This window comes from Rhinolophus hipposideros (genome assembly GCF_964194185.1).
Source record: "Rhinolophus hipposideros genome assembly, chromosome: 1".
Taxonomy (NCBI): Eukaryota; Metazoa; Chordata; class Mammalia; order Chiroptera; family Rhinolophidae; genus Rhinolophus; species Rhinolophus hipposideros.
Window position 1 is genome coordinate 4,572,763 of NC_138047.1, and position 17,805 is coordinate 4,590,567.

Genomic DNA, 17,805 nt, shown 5'->3' on the forward strand with positions numbered 1-17,805 from the left:
CCGTGGCACTGAATCTTTACTGTAAATTGCTTCACTGATGCAAATGCAGAAGACAAATAAACTCCAAATGAATGCAAACAGCCACATTTTAGAGAGCACACTTCATTGACCAACACGTTTCCCCCCCCACTTCCCTGAAAGCGCCCCATATTTCATCTCTGCTGTTCTCCATTCACTTGTGAAAGGTTGATAGGGAACCTCAGTGAGTCAGTCTGTTTTTCATAGCACATCGACAGGGAGCATTATAATAAAAGCCTGGTTTTGGGAGGTGGTGGCAGGATAAAAGATTCGGTTCTCCTAGAATTACAAAGTCTCCTTGCAGCCACAGCTAAAAGGCTAGTTACACTAAAAGGCACATCAAGTGTCCGTGTGGGTCATATAAGTATTTGTTGTGAGGCTATATTTTATGTGGATGGTAGAGGTAATGACTCAGGTGAAATTGGCAATCCCAGTGCATTCTCCAGCTTTCTGCACTGACTATGTTGACCTTCTAGGTCAAGGGTGTCCAAACTGCGGTCCACAATCCATTGTTAATTGGCCCGCAGCAACTTCCAAAAATATATTTAGTTTACTTAAATAAACCAGGTGAGGCAATATGTACTTCACCTCAAGTGAGTGGCCCGGCTGTTTGTGTATTTTACCGCATATAGCCCTTGGTAAAAAACGTTGAAAAAAGTTTGGATACCCCTGTTCTAGGTGGTACTTCCCAAATGCGGTCTTCACAGATTTCCTGTTTGACGAAGATTCTCCCTTCACGGGTGGCTCTTTTGAACGACACTCCTCTTTCTCACTCCCACCCCTTATGGCAGGGAAACCAGACCAAGCAGATGCTCATGTCCCCTTCTCCTATGACTGATGAAGACCCAGTGTCCTCCTAATGCCAAATCTACAGCCTTTGGAAGCGCTGATGGACATCGTCCATGGTGGCCAAACAGCTGGGTGGATATTTATGATTAACTGCAGTGGGCATCCCTCAGCGGCCACGCCCACCCACCAGGAGCCTCTGCAGGGCTCTCATTTTAAGCACTTTTAAAAAAAATTTTTTATTGAGTAACAATGTGTTTTTTCCAGGACCCATCAGCTCCGAGTCAAGTCCTGTCCTTCAATCTAATCGTGGAGGGCGCAGCTCAGCTCCCACTCCAGTCACCGGTTTCAATCTACTGTGTTTCCCCGAAAACAAGACCTAACCAGAAAATAAGCCCTAGTATGATTTTTTCAGGATGACATCCCCTGAACATAAGCACTAATGTGTCTTTTGGAGCAAGAATTAATATAAGAACCGGTCTTATTTTGGAAGAAACACGGTAGTTGTGGAGGGCGCAGCTCATTGGCCCATGTGGGGATCAAACTGCCAACCTTGTTTTTAAAAGCATTCACTTAACCAACTGAGCTAACCAGCTGCCCCTTAAGCACTCTTTTAAGCTTATTCTAATTCTCGTTCAAGGCAGCTGTAGCAACAGGTAACTTGAAAGAAAATGCTTTTAAGCTCCATAAAAACCAAACTCACACATCAATGTACCCTTTAATTAGTCTCTCAAGCTCTCTCATAAAAGAAGTCATTATTGGTACAATAATCCCTACATTAAAGGGACACTTAGCTGTATCTACTTAGAGAAAACAGAAGAGTTATCATAATCTGGTTTAAAAAAATTTTTTAAATCAATGAAAGTTTGAAATAGCAAGACTGGAAATATCCTAAATATGCATCAACTTGACTGATTACATTAATTACAATCTGAAAATGCAATGGATAACTATGCAGCCATTTGATATAATTTAGTAGATTTATGTGTGCTAATATGTGAAAAAATAAAGGTGCAGAGCAAAGTGCCTACAGTGTTCCCACTTGCATCTCACTCACACACACACACACACACACACACACACATACACACACCACACACACATAGAGTCTCTGCAAAAACAAGAAGCAAGTAACACTGTTGCCACCAGAGAGAAGCCTGAGAATGAAGCTGGCTGGGAGACTTAATTTTACCCATTTTACTATATACTTGCACTGTTTTTTCCATTAAAAGCTATTTAATGAAGTGGGGGAAAATTAGAAAAAGAGAGAGAATAATCATCCATGCAAAATGACCATCTAGCTAATTAATGCCTTGTATTAGATGTTCCAGCTGGATGAAGCAACTAGCTATACTCTATTGATCAACTGTCATTCAGATTCCCATTACACAGCCAGCTCACCCGTGTGCTGTCTGGAAACCCATCCAAATAGGACTGGTGTGGACTGGTGGTCCAGCCCTCTCACATTCACCAATAAGGAAATTCAAAAGCTTTTGGAAGAAAACCTTTTCTTCATAGAGATCACTTATAAATAACACCATGGAAAGAAATCATTCATGGAGAAGTGGGAACTTGAAATGGATGAGTATGTCAACAGACAAAAACAACAGGGAATGCAGAAGGAAGTCAAGAAAGATAAACTGACAAAAGCAGAACCTGTTCCAGAACCAAGCCCTGTCTGAATAGGGGTCTGACATACATGTGAGCGGAGTGTAGGAGAGCGGCAATGCTTTATTACACAGAGCACAATGCTGAGGACGTGGTGTGTGTGTGTGTGTGTGTGTGTGTGTGTGTGTGAGAGAGAGAGACAGAGAGAGAGACAGAGAGAGAGACAGAGAGACAGAGAGACAGAGAGATAGAGAGAGACAGAGACTATGAAACATCCTTATACTCACAACACTGTACCATCCTGTGGCAGACAGAATAATGAGCCCCTAAAGATATTATTGTCCCAATTCCTGAACATTCCTGGAAGCTGTGAATGTTCGTTTACATGGCAAAAGGGCCTTCAGGGCTGTGATTAGGTTAAGGGTCATACTATTGGGAGAGTATCCTGGATTATTCAGGTGGGCCCAAAGTAACCACGAGGGTATTTATGAGAGGGAGGCAGGAGGGCCAGAGTCAGAGAGGACATGGGACCCCAGAAGCAGTGGTCAGCGGGATGCCATTGCTGGAGGGGGACCATGAGCTCAGGAAGGCAGACAGCCTCTGGAAGCTTGAAGAGGCAAAGAACGAACAGGTTCTCCTTGGAGCCTCAGAAAGAACACAGCCCTGCAAGCATCCTGATTTTGGCCCAGTCAGAGCCGCTTGTGGACTTCTGACCAGAGCCATAAGATACTAAGTCTGTGCTGCCTCAATCTACCAAGTGTGTGGTAACTGTTACCGCAGCAAGAACCAAGCAACACAAACCTGTATTATTAGTATTCGTGCCTAGCTTACAGATGAGGAAACTGACCTCATCAACGTTCAAGAACTTGTCCAATTCTCAAAGCCAGTGCCTAGAGGTGCTGGATCCAAACCCAGATGTAAGGGGTTGAGGCAATGCTGCCCCAGGAGGAGTAGTTGGGGTCCCACTGGGGCCGCAGTGCACACCAGACGCAAGACTGTCCCTTAGTGCTGCAGGCGGTAAGAAGGGATGAGGTTGTGAACAAATGAGACAAATGAACAGAGCTGGTTACTAAGAGTGATTCTAATCTGATCAAATGTACCGTGGGTGATTCCTCGTGTTCTTCTACAGGTCAGCGTGCTTCCTGCCAAAGTGACACAGCTTTGGCATGCCGGAAGTTCATTTATGGCAAATGTTTTTCCTTCTTACGCTACAGAGTGATATAAAAGACACTTTCCGGATTTGCACCTTGAAAATTCCCTTCTTTCTTTCTACGTTAGTATTTGCTTTGTAACTGGCTGAGTCACCCGACGCTAACCAGATGGAATGCCTTGCACGTCTTTTCATCATTGAGCTACACTCTGGACACTTTCATACATAAGGCTGTAGACAGAAGTTGGTCAAGATGCAACTATTCTGCACTTCCTTCTATGTAGAGAAAAATATTCCTTTGCCCAGGAAGGCAGGTTATTGGCAAACAATGAAGCTTCCTTGCCCTAGATAACAGCACTACCTTCACCATCATCTATACTGCTTATTAAAACCTATTAGAAGTTTATTTAAAAAATATTTGCCAAGCATTTTCTAATTCTACCAATAATGCTGGCATGATCACATTATTCCCATTTTACAACTGAGAAAACGGAAATTCAAAGAGGTTCAAACTTTGTTAACAAGGTAATCAACTGACATTGTAATCTAAGTTTGATGCCCAAGTCATGCGTTTCCATTTTTAAATGACGCCACCTCTCCAGGTGCACTTAATTCCGTAATTTAGGAAGAAGAAGAGTGGGTGAGGTGCATAGGTGTTTCACACTGTATTTCCCCCCCCCCCAAAAAAACTGTTCATGTCAGTGGCAATCTGGGAGAAATTCACAGAAACTTTCTTACCCAGAGAACCAGTGAATGGAGCCCCCATAACCTGGGCTCCCCCCTCAGTTTCTGACAGCGCCTGCCCACTTCAAACCCAAGGGCTGAAGGCAGAAGGTTCTCTTCCCTCCTCCTTCCAGAACCCACCTCCTCCGTTAAAGGAGAATGGAAGGATTTTTAATGTGGACTTTCTGTTCGTGTTCCTAAGCCACTCCTTACATGGCACTCCAAACGGGCCCCCTCCTTATTGCCTTTATATCTCAAAACTCTACATATAACTTTCACTCTTTTCAACTGTAGAAAACCTCAGTAGACTTAAGACTGACCCTTCTGCTGCCCCATCTGCTAATTCCTTCTCTTTCTAAACTACCTACACATCTCATTATTCATTTCCTGATTAACAGAGGCGATGTGACCTCCGCGAGCAATTGAAAGTTCTCCATGTCCTATTGCATAATCACACGCACATTGTCTCAGCTGGAAGGGAAGGAGTGGTCCCCGGGCACTAGTGTCCTGACTCGAGGTAAAGCTTTACTCCTCATCCAAATCATACATATACAACTGACTAATCAATGTGTTGTGAAGTGCTGATTACAACATTATTTCTAGCCAAAAATAAGAGTAAGTCTGCCTGGGGCTGCCTATCAACAAAGCCCAGGGGCATGGGGATACCGTCTGCTGGCTTCTTCCCTCCATGACTTCACCATCACAGAGACAGAAATGAATGTGAGGCCTCTAACAGCCCTCCCCAGTCTCCAGAGACAGGAACAATGACCTGAGTGCTCTGAGTCCCACAGAGGCCCCCCCCCCTCGCTACACATACACACACACACACATGCACGCACAGGCTCCGGGCTTCTCCCAACCTGGCAGAGAAATGCATTGTGGGCTCAGCTACACATCTGTCTCTCCCAGTGCAAAGCAGCATGCATCCGTGAGAAACTCTGTGCTTCTCCCCTTGATTCTGCAGTATTCAGGGACAGGCCACTCTGAAATTTAGGAAAGTTAAAGCAGAGTGAAACCCCAATACAGTGAGACTCCCCAAGGTAGAGTAATCTGAGGCGTTCCAAAAGGCTTGCCTGCCCAAAACATCTCCCCACATTGGCCCCTTAACGTGCTTGAACCACTTGTTTGGGTTCAGAGACATACCTACCGACATCTCCTCTGAAACACAAGTGTAACTCCCAGGAGTATGCCACGTGGCAAGTCCTGAATGACACCGAAAACGATCCACAGTGTAAACTTCAGTTAGATCTGGCCCTGCGATGATGAACTGTACACCCAAAGAAAACTGAACTACAAGTTGTCACAGGACCCCTCTCCGTGCACATTTGCTTTGCACTGCTTCCTGGAGGTGGTGAGGGACAGTGAGAGGCACACGTCCCTTGCCTTGCTGCTGCCTCAGTGCAAGCGCCACACATCTGTCAGCAAAGGGGCAGGGAGCACTCTTCCATGCTGGGTCCTGAGGACACAGACGTGAAGGGAACAGATCTTCTGCCCCAGAGAGCTCCCAGGTGGTGACGAGAAAGAGAGACTATAAACAAATACCGACGCTGCCAAAAACATGTACACAAGTGGACACTTTGGTCAACGTTGCTCAAGCAGTAGTTCACCGTTATCAGAAGTGTCTGGACACTGAAGGGAACCACTTTGAGCACCTCTTGTCATTGCAGAAGTCAAACGTGACTTGTATTCATCTTTTGTTATCGGTATATATTGAGTATTACAATTTTAATACAGTTTTCCTTTCTTAAAATGTGTATACATTTTTTGGCCCCATCTGTACGTGTGTCGTGGGTTGGTAAGAACTAGAAACAAGGAAACGCAGGGAGAAGGGGACAGGCACGTACACTCATAGGTGGGTGGCCGAAGTTGGCCTTTTTGCTGAGAATTGAGTGGAACAAGGAAGAAAGCAATGAGCATGTCTGGGAGACTTTTTCAGGAGGAAACAAACGGTTACAAATGAAAGGCTTTGGGGCGGGTGAGGGCTCTGGCTTGGTAGGAAAGCAGCAGGGCGCCACAGTACACGCAGCGCCGGAGTACCCACACGCCGAAGTACCCCGTGTGAAGTACCCACAGCACACGGGTCCAAGAAATCCAGATAGAGAACTAAGGCCCACGGCCATGGCTAAGGTTTGGTGGTGTTTTGTTTTTTCTGAAATCCGTTGGTTGTAGGACACTATTTTCTTCTGTGTGAGAGCTAAGGAAAAGCATGGAGAGTCAAGCCCAGCATTGGCTGCACAAACGCCATCATTCTAGGTAAAATAACTAATCACTCTCACACTCCCTGAAAAGTAGAATTGACACTATTTAGTCAAAGTTCCTCACAAAGCATACGAGACTTATGGGGGGACCACTTTGTAAGTTACATAAATGTCCAACCACTATACTGTACACCTGAATTAATATAATACTGAATGACAACTATAACTGAAACAAAGAGAAGTCCTCATGAAGTAGTAAGGGGGCTTGTGTTCTTCCCTGAATGATCCCAAGAAGCTGCTGAAACTCAGCCTCTGTTTGCCTCAGTTTTGTCACCTGCAAGATGGAGAAGAAGCTCCGTCTTTTCCAGTAGGAGGTGCAGAGGTGAGAGCTCCAGGCCTGCTCTCAGACCCTACATGAGCACAGGCTCGAACCCTCGCATTGGCCAGCTCCGACTCCCACACTGTCACATGCATGTCTTGGGTGCTGGCTGCGTATGATTCTGCCTCTCATCACGAATCTGCTGACATCGAGCCACTGGCCTGCACCTCCTCAGGCCCTGCCTGCAAGTGGCACTTCACCCTCATAGTGGCAGAAGTCACTTCAGTGACAAAAGAAGGTTACAGAAGTTTATCTAAACCACACACACGTAACACTAAAATGATTTAACTTTGTTTCGTTTGCCACATTTTTTAATGCTTCTGAAAAGTAGGCTTAAAGATAGAAACTGGATCCACAGACAGTTTTCACAGTTAAGTCAGATCCACCTCACAAGCAGCAGGAAGCACAATGAACTCGTTTTCTCCAGTCACTACTGCCTTCCGTTCTCCTCCAGGAACAAGTCACTAGGGATCAGCCCTCATAAATGACAGGACTGCAGAACCAAACAGATGGGCTGTCAGTCCCCAGGGTGCTGCAGTGCTGGCACCTTTCCCAGGGATAAATATCAGGGACAATTATAATGATTTTGTTTCTTTGCTTGATTTTTAAACAAAAACACTAGTCCAGGTCTCCCTTTCAAGAGGGCACCGCCATTGGCTGGCTGAGCCTTTTTCATTCCATAAACTTCGCCTTATTCGAACAGAAAAGATCAAAGTGTAAATTTTAAACAGGAAAAGATGAGAACACATGTCACGTCACTGTTAATCAGCAGAATGTCTGATACAGCATCCAAGTAAATGATATTTAGTAATTGAGTTCCAATACCTTAGCTGTGCTAGAATAATATACGAGGTCTGACAATTAAGTTTGAGAACTTGTTGCAACGATGTTGCTAATCTTTTTTGATATCAGAGGGATTATTCATTATGAATTTGTACCAACTGGACAAACAATTAACCAAGTTTACTATTTGGAAGTGCTGATAAGGCTGCATGAAAAAGTTAGAGGAAAACGTTCTGAACTTTTCGCCAACGATTCATGGCTCTTGCATCACGACAATGCACCAGCTCACACGGCACTGTCTGTGAAGGAGTTTTTAGCCAGGAAACAAAGATTTGTATTGGAACACCCTCCCTATTTACCTGCTCTGGCCCCCAATGACTTCTTTCTTTATTCAAAAATAAAGGAAATATTGAAGGGAAGACATTTTGATGACATTCAGGACATTAACGGTACTACAATGACAGCTCTGATGGCCATTCCAGAAAATGAGTTCCAAAATTGCTTTGAAGGGTGAACTAGGCACTGGCGTCAGTGCATAGCTTCCCACGGGGAGTACTTCAAAGGTGACCGTAGTCATAGTCAGCAATGAGGTATGTAGCACTTTTTCTAGGATGACTTTGCAAACTTAATTGTCAGACCTCGTAGAAAACATGGCCTCTTTAAAGATGTTGCTTAAATTTCCAAGTAAAAAATACAACAAAACGTTGGAAACATTTCATGAGAAAAGAATTAGAAGGTATGTGTAAGTTAGCCTCCATAAGCAAGACACAAAACCCCAGAATAATATTGGAAAAGAGAAAATACTCAAGTCTTACAAATAAAACATTGGGGCATAGCAAAAGATACTGTAAGCAAAGTAAAATTGGGAAAAGGTTAGGCTGGGGTGGAGGTGGACGAATCATTGTAACCCATGAGACAAAGAGATAATATCCTGTGACACCAAGGGCTTCCCGCTAAGGCTGCCACACGCACAACTCCAGGGGGCACTGTGCACAGAAGCCATGCCCAGCAGAGATGCTGTCATCCTGCAAATCGATGTGGGCAAGGATAAAAGCACGCAATTCACAGAATGGCCAATGAACATAGTAACCGATGCTCCACTTCTTGTCCAGAAATATTAATAAAACCTCAACAGGACTTCTTTCTTCTTACCGGGTTGGGGAAACACCAATTTATATGGGAAGGTCACTGCCGGGAAATTGCTACAGCATTTTTGAAAACACATCTGGTTATCCCTGTCAAATTTCATTTTAAGAAATCTATATCCTATAGAAATAAAAGCATTATACAAGGGTATGTGTACAAAGATTCCCACTGCACACTGTAAGAGATGGAAGATAATGAGAACAACATAAATTCCCAGTAATAATGGAATGTATACCTACCATGGACTATTCCACAGGTACTGAAAAGAATGAATTAGAGCTGTGTGTATTCATCCGAAAGGATGTAATAACCCAATTGATCTAGAGGGATATAAATAACCCAAACAAGAAAAGTAAGCTGTGATAGAGTCATTCAGTGGAATACTGTGGAGTACAAGGTGTGATAAAGAAAATATCGTGAATGTCTAAATTTTTAAAAATTTATTACAATAAAAGATACATTGCCATTAATCCCTCTCAAAATATTCCCCTTGCTTCAAACACAGTTATCCCACCATTCTTGCCACTTTCTGAAGCAATTCTGGAAGTCCTCTTTTGTGAGTGTCTTTAGTTGTGCTATTATGGCTGCCTCGACGTTCTGAATCATTCTGACTTTGGGGAAGAGCCAGAAGTCACACGGTGCCAGATTCGGTGACTAAGGTAGATGAGGACACGCTGTAATGTTTTTATTTGACATAAATTGCCATATCCCAGAAGCAATGTGTGACACAAAGCACTGTTATGACGGAAGATGAAGTAACAACACTCACAAAAGAGGACTTCCAGAACTGCTTTAGAAAGTGGCAAAAATGATGAGATAAGTGTGTTCTAAAGCGAGGGGGAGTATTTTAAGGGGGATTAATGGCAATGTGTCTTTTACTGTTATAAATCTTTTAAAATTTAAACATTCACCATATTTTTTTATTACACCTCGTAAATTAAATGATGACATCTATATGTATTAACAGGGATAAATCTTGAAAATATAACAATGGGTGAGAAAAAGTAGATTATTAAAAGATACCTATAGTATTGATTCCGTTGATGTCACTCTGTAAAACATACACAACAATAACACGAAGCCCTACATTGTTGGGACATGTAGTATATACATATGTAGTAAAAGTATTTAATATGTAGACACACAGTAAGAATGCACACAAGCTTCAAACACAGGTTGTCTCTGGGAAGGAAAAGGAATGGGATGTGTATCCATAAATGTATCCTGTAACCATAACATTGGGTGGAAGACCTACCTCCAACCAGGGACATCTGTACTAGACTCTGAGGAGAGTAAAATTAAGGCCATGGTGTTAAGCCACTAAAATTTGGAGGTTTACTTGTTCAAGCAGCTAACATTACTCTAATATACCAAGCTGCAAAATGATTATACAATTCCCAACTTTCCTTTCAGCTACAGGTGGCCAATGAGATTTGAACGAAAGTCATTGTATGACATTTAAAGAAAAGGTCTTTAGAAGGGGTTGATTTGACATAATCAAATCAAATCAAATCATTGTTTTGTCCCTTGCCCTTCCTTTCCTTCTAGAATAAGAACATGATGGCTGGATCTCTAGTGGTCAACTTGTGACCCTGAGGATAGAAGTTCTTGCTACTAGTGATAGAATCAAAAACCACAAAGGTCCTAGGTTCCTTGTGACTTCATAGAGCCACCATGCTAGCCCTGGATTCCCTATTTTAAAAGTTTATTTTACATGAGACACAATCTGTTCACACCAAGCATGTCAACAGGATTTCTGTTACTATCTGCCAAATTCATGACTTTACAAATAAAATGGCCCTAAGAACTATGCAATGAGTGTGGAGCATCTCTGTCATGTTGAAGACCAGTGAGAGGAAAGGTGGATCAATGCAACAATACAGAGCCATTAAAATCATGGCAGTGAGGACTGAAGAAGCATGGAAAACTTTATCTAAACAGCAGAGCTCAAATAAGTACATTGTGATGGTATATAAAATACAGTTGGAAATTCAGTGCCTGAAAATCAGGCTTTTAAAAGGATAAACTCATGACTGATCTTTCTGTGAAGGAGCATTGCATCTTACTAAGAAATAATGACCAGGAGATGATATCCGGAAGGGTACTATGTTTCCCCCAAAATCAGACCTAGTCAGACCATCAGTTCTAATGCATCTTTTGGAGCAAAAATTAATATAAGACCCGGTCTTATTTTACTACAACATAAGACAGGTCTTTAATATAATACAATATAATATAATGTAATGTAATATAATACCGGGTCTTATATTAATTTTTGCTCCAACAGATGCATTAGAGCTGATTGTCCGACTAGGCCGCATTTTCAGGGAACAAGGTATATGACATCCTTCCTTCCATGCCAATGATCTCACCACCAGATAATGCAAGAGAGAGGTAGCAGAGTGGGGAAATACCAACCACAGCCAACAAACAGAGATGCACTCAGAAAAGTCAGTCTTAAAAATAAAATGCAAAGAATTAAATATGGCTCTTTTGGCCAAGTGATCAATATATATCTGTTGAACGAATGAATAAGGACAGCATATTTTTACAAAACCTAAACAACACAGAAGGAAAAGGGCAAGGTGCTCTCTCAGATTAAGAAAAAGAAACCCAGTTATGAAAGGAAAAAATTAAATTTGTTTCTATTCTAGGGATGATTTAATTGCTCAATAATCTACAAAGGGAGGGTGTTATCAAGTGGAAATAAAGGACTAACCTGGCCAAAGCTCCCCGATGTGGAGTGTATTAAATATCCTTTACTGGGCAGAGCTGGATTACGACCTTGTAGAAATGAACTACTGTGTTTCCCCGAAAATAAGACCTAGCTGGACAATCAGCTCTAATGCGTCTTTTGGAGCAAAAATTAATATAAGACCTGGTATATACCATATCATATCATATCATATCATAAGACCCGGTCTTATTTTACTATAAGACCGGGTCTTATATTAATTTTTGCTCCAAAAGACGCATTAGAGCTGATTGTCTAGCTAGGTCTTATTTTCAGGGAAACACAGTATGACAGAGTTCCCTGACTCCTAGATTCTAAATCTTTGTAATTGGAGACAGAATATCTCCTTTGCCTCATCATCAGTTCCCTGGTCTCAGTTACTATTCCCACTCATCACTTAGCAATTATTTGCCACATCAGCCACTCCATGAGAAACACCAGTAAAAGTCACTTTTCAGTTTGTGAGCGACCCAGCTAATATTATGAAAATATTATTTCTAGGAACCAAAGAGAGAGAAAGCAATGTCAAGTGACAGCAATTTTAAGCCTTATTTCTCAGTTATAATTACTCTGCATTCTATAATTTATCATTTGAACATGGAAGATGTCTTTAAAGAATGCCCCAGCATGCTATTCTATACAAAATGTTTCCTTTTATTTCTTCCATTCTGACGATTCCCTGGAGTCTCCCCTGCTCCACAAGGACTCACAAAGGCAGACACTGTACTCATTCTGTTTATCATTAGTAACTTGGTTCCAAATAATTGGACTTTACCCACAGACAATATGTTTAAGCAAATGTGATGCATACAGATAAGGAAGACCCAGGGCAGGGAACCTTCTGGTGTCAATAATTTCCATGCATCCCTGGCAACCGTTATCTCATTTCAGCACGTGGCAGAAAGGAAAATGAATGCACCCTGGGCAGGTTGCTGAGGGGAGCCTTGCTTTTTGCCTGACTGAGTCTCTAATATACACCACAGACTTCTGAAGAAAAACCAGTAGCGGTCGTTCATCATCAATTTGTGATGGTCTCACCACCGATGTCCAAAGCAAGAATGCTGGGGTAGCTCCCATTTAGGATCCTTTAAGCTACTACTCTAATTATTTCATCCTGGACAGCCTCAGACTTCTGATCACCTCAGTCTCCAGACTAATGATGGAAGAGAAGGAAGGAAATTTGGGATTGCAAGGCAGAAAGGTGGAAGGGGGGCACAAAATGAATACACAAAAATGGTTCTTGGCAAAAAGCACATGAGAACTACCGTCTCCCCACAAGAATCCCTGTTAATCATCCCTAGTCCTGTAAAAAAATCACAGCAAGACTTTTGTGCTTCTCCATATGTTAAGTTGCACAAACTTAAACTATAAGCATTCAAATCAGTGAGCAGTATTTTCCCACCAGAATGTCTACCATGCTGAATGGAGCCTGCAATCAATTTTAGATCACAAACTATTAGACTCAAAAGAGCCACAGAGATCATCAAGTTCAATCCCCTCATTTCCCAGAAAAGGAAATGGAGGTCAAGAAAGCTAGAGCAACTTGCGCAAGGTCCAGGCATTCACAACACTGGGATAATTCAGTCCAGCACTTTCCCCCAATAAGACATTCACGGTCACCTGGGAGACGGACCTGCCCAATCTCCCACCCACGGTGTGAAGGGAGGGCCTTAATGCTGTTCCTTGTGCAGGTGCCAGCCACCTCCCAGTTCATTATGGAGCTGTGCGCAGAAGCACACAGCCTCTGGAGCCAGCCAGCCCTTGATCTAAGTCCCCACACCAGCACTTCTGAGCCGTGACATTTTGGGGCAGTCACTTAACCACCCAGAGCTTCTCTTTCCCCATACACACAACAGGGACACCTACAATTACTTTCCCTAAGACTGCAATAAGCACTATGTGCTTATGTGTATAAGGCACATTACTCAGCTGGATACATCATGACCAGTTGGCTAAATATCTTCTTCATGAGTACATAAGAGAAAATTCTACATTTAATTATTTGCGTTTCCAAAGCCTTACCTCAATGAAACACGTGACAATGGATCTTCCTTCACCTCAGTACAATATAGGGGGAATGATATCTTGTCTGTTCTCTTCCATATTTAATCATATTCATCCTGAAAGTTAATGTAGACCTTGCTCTAGAGAAGTCTTTAAAATACAGCAGTACCTCAGTTTTCAAACATCTCCATTGACAAATATTTCAGTTTATGAATGCCGTAAGCCTGGAAGTAAATGCTTTGGTTTTCCAACACTCCTCGGAAGTTGAACATGTCACACGGCTTCCACTAAGTGCAAGATCCTGAGGCCTAGCTGTCGGCTGTTTTCAAACGTTTCAGAACTCGAACGGTCTTCCAGAACAGATTACGTTCGGAAACCCAGGTACCACTACATATATATGCGTGTATATATATAGATGTGTATATATATATACACACACATATATATATATATATATATATATATATATATATATATATATATAGTCTTAAGGGCTTTCTTCATGACTTTTCACAGCACTCATATTTTTTAAAATTATATTTGCTTAAAGGATGGCCTTTCTTGCTTAGCAATAATAAGCAAAATTTGTAAGTCCCTGCATAAAGAAATGCCCAGCTCTGTTTGTTTCATCTCCAACAGCCTTAGAAAAAAGACCGACAGATCCAGTAACACACATTCATGGACACCGGCCCTCTACAGCATTTTATATCATCTAAATCAAACAAACAATGGCAAATGTAAGTTATGCAATCTGGGAATAAAGGCTCAAAGTGTCGCAAAGGTGACACTTTGTCCCAGTTTGCCTAGGACAGTCCCAGTATAATTACTGCTAGACTCCCTTTCACTCAGGGAAAAAGTGTCCAAATTGGGACAATACATTACATGGTAATTACACATATGATTAGTATCTGGCAAATACTCACAAGTAGGAAGTACTCAGTAAAGAAGCGTGAATGAACCTTGACCCAAGTGTGTGACCTTGGTTGGGCAAGTGACCCATTATTTCTGCCAATTTGTTTGTTCATATGAAAAAAAATGGGGACTATAATACCTAATTTGCAAGGTTATTTAAAGCATCAGAGATGTGCTCTGCAAAGAGCCTCGGACATTTCTGCCATATAAATGCAGCGATGATGATGGTAATGAAGATGAGGATTTCATCCCTTTAGCTCTCTAGAACTGTTTCATTATGGAGAACACTGGCATTCATGTATCTTTTTACCTTTTATGTGACGCTTTCTGATACATCATGATGTATGATTTATAAAATCAGGAAGGGAAATTAGACCTTGTGAGTCTCTTCCTGCTCTAATCTCCTATGATTCTATCATTCCAAGATTCACTGGCTAGAAATGCACTCTACTTTCTGGAGGACACAGCTGTTGTCATTGAAAACACCCCGTGTCTGTACTAGAGAATCTTATGCCTCCTCTCCGGCAAGTCACCTGACTTTCCCCAGATTTCCTACACACAGAATGAATATATCTGTTAACTTAGCATCTAAATGTGATGTGCTTCATTCTGAAGGTGATTTGTACATTTATCTCTATAGCAGTTTTCTAGCTTGTCATTGTCATTATATAATAGTAGTTATGTGTAAGGACTTTTGAACCAGACAACCTCAGAAGCCCCTCCATGGAGTAGCTGTGTGACCTTGGGTGAGTTATGTGATTTCTCTAATGCAGTACCATCATCTGAAAAATGTCAGTAATACTACCTAACAGGGGAAATATATGTATAATACTAAGAACAGTGCCTGGCACTTAGAACATTCAATAACTGCTGTTTTATTGTCACTATTAATAGCATTACTATTACCTCCACGATAAATTATTAAGAAAAGAAATCAAATGTCAAACAGTGTGCTGCTGTTAGGTGTGGGAATGGCCCAGGAGACAGCAGTAAGACTACAAAAGCCTGTCTCCCGCTAACTACAAGTAAAATCTCTGCACAGAATACAAAATCCAACTTCTCAAGGACTCTGAAAAGCAAACAATATCAGATAGATTGAGAGGCATGAGGAAACATGAAGAAACATACATTGGTGAATTTCCTGGATAAAATTTTCCTCATTTAACTCTTGGCTGTGATCCAAAGGTGGGTCAAATCAAGACACTGTACAGTGGAAGAAGATAATAAAGAAAGAAATCATTCTCCAGCAAATTTTAATAGGACCTAGAGTCTCACAACATAATATTCAAAATATCCAGAAGATAATATAAAATGATTTGATGTAACAAAAAAAAGGGAGGTGGGGGCAACACAATCAATAGGTCCAACCCTCGATGACCCAGATGTTGAAATTATCAGACAAAAACTTTAAAGCAGTTGTTATGGTCATGCTTCATGAATAAGTGTGAACACTGTTGAAATTAATAGTAAAAGAGACGTTCTCAGAGAAAAGCAAAAATTACTAAAAGGACATTTTAGACTTGAAAAACACAATAATTGAATTTTTTACTTCACTCGATTCATGAAATAACAGGAGGTAAATGACAGAGAAAAGAGTCAATAAACGTGAAGAAAGACTGATCAAAATTATTGAATCTGAAGGACAGAGAAAAAAGATTAAGAAAAAATAAACAGAGTCTTAGGAACTTATGGGACAATATCAAAAGGTCTAATATTCATGTTACTACAGTCCCAAAATGAGAAAAAAAAGACTGGTTCACAAAAAATGTCTAAAGAAAGAATGGCAGAAGACTTACTAAATATGGTTAAAGACATAAATTTATAGATTCAAGAAGCTCATCAAACCACAAACAAAATAAATTATAATAATCAAATTGCTGAAAACCAAAGATAAAGCAAAAAATTTGGAAGCAGCCAGAGAAAATCAATATATCACATATAGAGGAAAACAGCAATTAGAATGAACACAAATTTCTCAACAGAAATAATGAAAGGTGAAGACAGCAGTAAAACATCTTGAAAGAATTCTAAATTCCATATCCATATCCATATCCATATCTAGGAATAAAGGAAGAATGAAGACATTCTCAGTGAAGGAAAAATAAAGAGAATTCAATACCAGAAGATGTGCTCTACCTTGGAACTTCAAGAATGAAAAGAACGCTAAAGAAATGGTAAATATCTGGATAATATGACAGCTTATTTATCTGCTTAAGTTCTTTGTAGTTAGAATGACTAGCAAAAGCAACAATTAAATGGGGTTTTTAATATATGTAGATATAATACATATAACTATAATATAAAGAGGAGACAGTAAGGGAATCTTTTGGTGTAAGGCTTTTAAATTGTATTCAAGTGATAAAATACTATCTCAAAGATATGAACAAACATGCCACCAAAGATATACAGATGGTAAATAAGCACGAAAAGATGCTCAAAATCATTTGGTCCTAGGGTACTGCAAATTAAACATACAGTGAGACATGTCTGTATGTCATATTAGTATGGCTAATACATATCAGTATGGCTAAAACAGTTTTTTAAAAACTTAACAATACCAAGAGGTAGCAAGAATGTAGAACAATTGGAACCATCATACACTGCTAATGGGCATATAAAATATAGACACTTTGAAAAACAGCTTAGCAGTTTCTGATAAAGTTAAACATACATTTACCATAGTACCCAGCAATCCCACTTTTGGGCACTTACCCAACATAAATGAAAACATGTTTACACAGAAACCTATATGCAAATGCTTATAACAACTATATTCATAATCACCCAAACTGGAAACAACCCCAAAGCCCTTCAAACTGGTGCATGGCTCAAACTGTAGGATATCATATGATGGCACAATCCTCAGAAATAAACAGGTGCAAACAACTGATACACATAATGACAAGGATTGTGCTCAACGAAAGAAGGCTACATACTGTATGATTCCATGTATGTTCTACTCTGGAGAGAAAAACTGCAGGGAAAGTGAACTATCAGGAAAGGTTGCCAAGGATTAGGGCTGGAGGGACGGTCTGACTCCAAAGCAGGTGAAAGAAATGTTCCATATCTTGACTGTGGTGCTGGTTACATGACTCAAGGTATTGGGCGGAACTCATAAACGGTACACCAAAGGAGTGATTTTTACTATAGATGACTTTAAAAGCATTTTGTAAGAGGGGGATATAAACACATTCCAATAAACACCGGGCATTAGCTCGGTACCAGGCACTGTTAGGCATTTCTTACTGAGTAGGAAAAGTGAATAATAGCTTCTCCCCTCAAGCTGAAGCCGGCTTTGACTGAAGCTGATGGTAGTCTAACGCTCTTTGTTAAAGCCATGCCAGAGAGCCAACTGGGCTAAACT

The 17,805-nt window shown here is 41.0% G+C and overlaps 1 protein-coding gene across 3 annotated transcripts in view; it reads right to left on the minus strand.

Annotated features, from left to right (window-relative positions):
• The window catches only part of CAMK1D (calcium/calmodulin dependent protein kinase ID), a 425,678-nt gene that overhangs the window by 279,084 nt on the left and 128,789 nt on the right, over nucleotides 1-17,805 (minus strand). The window lies entirely within an intron of this gene.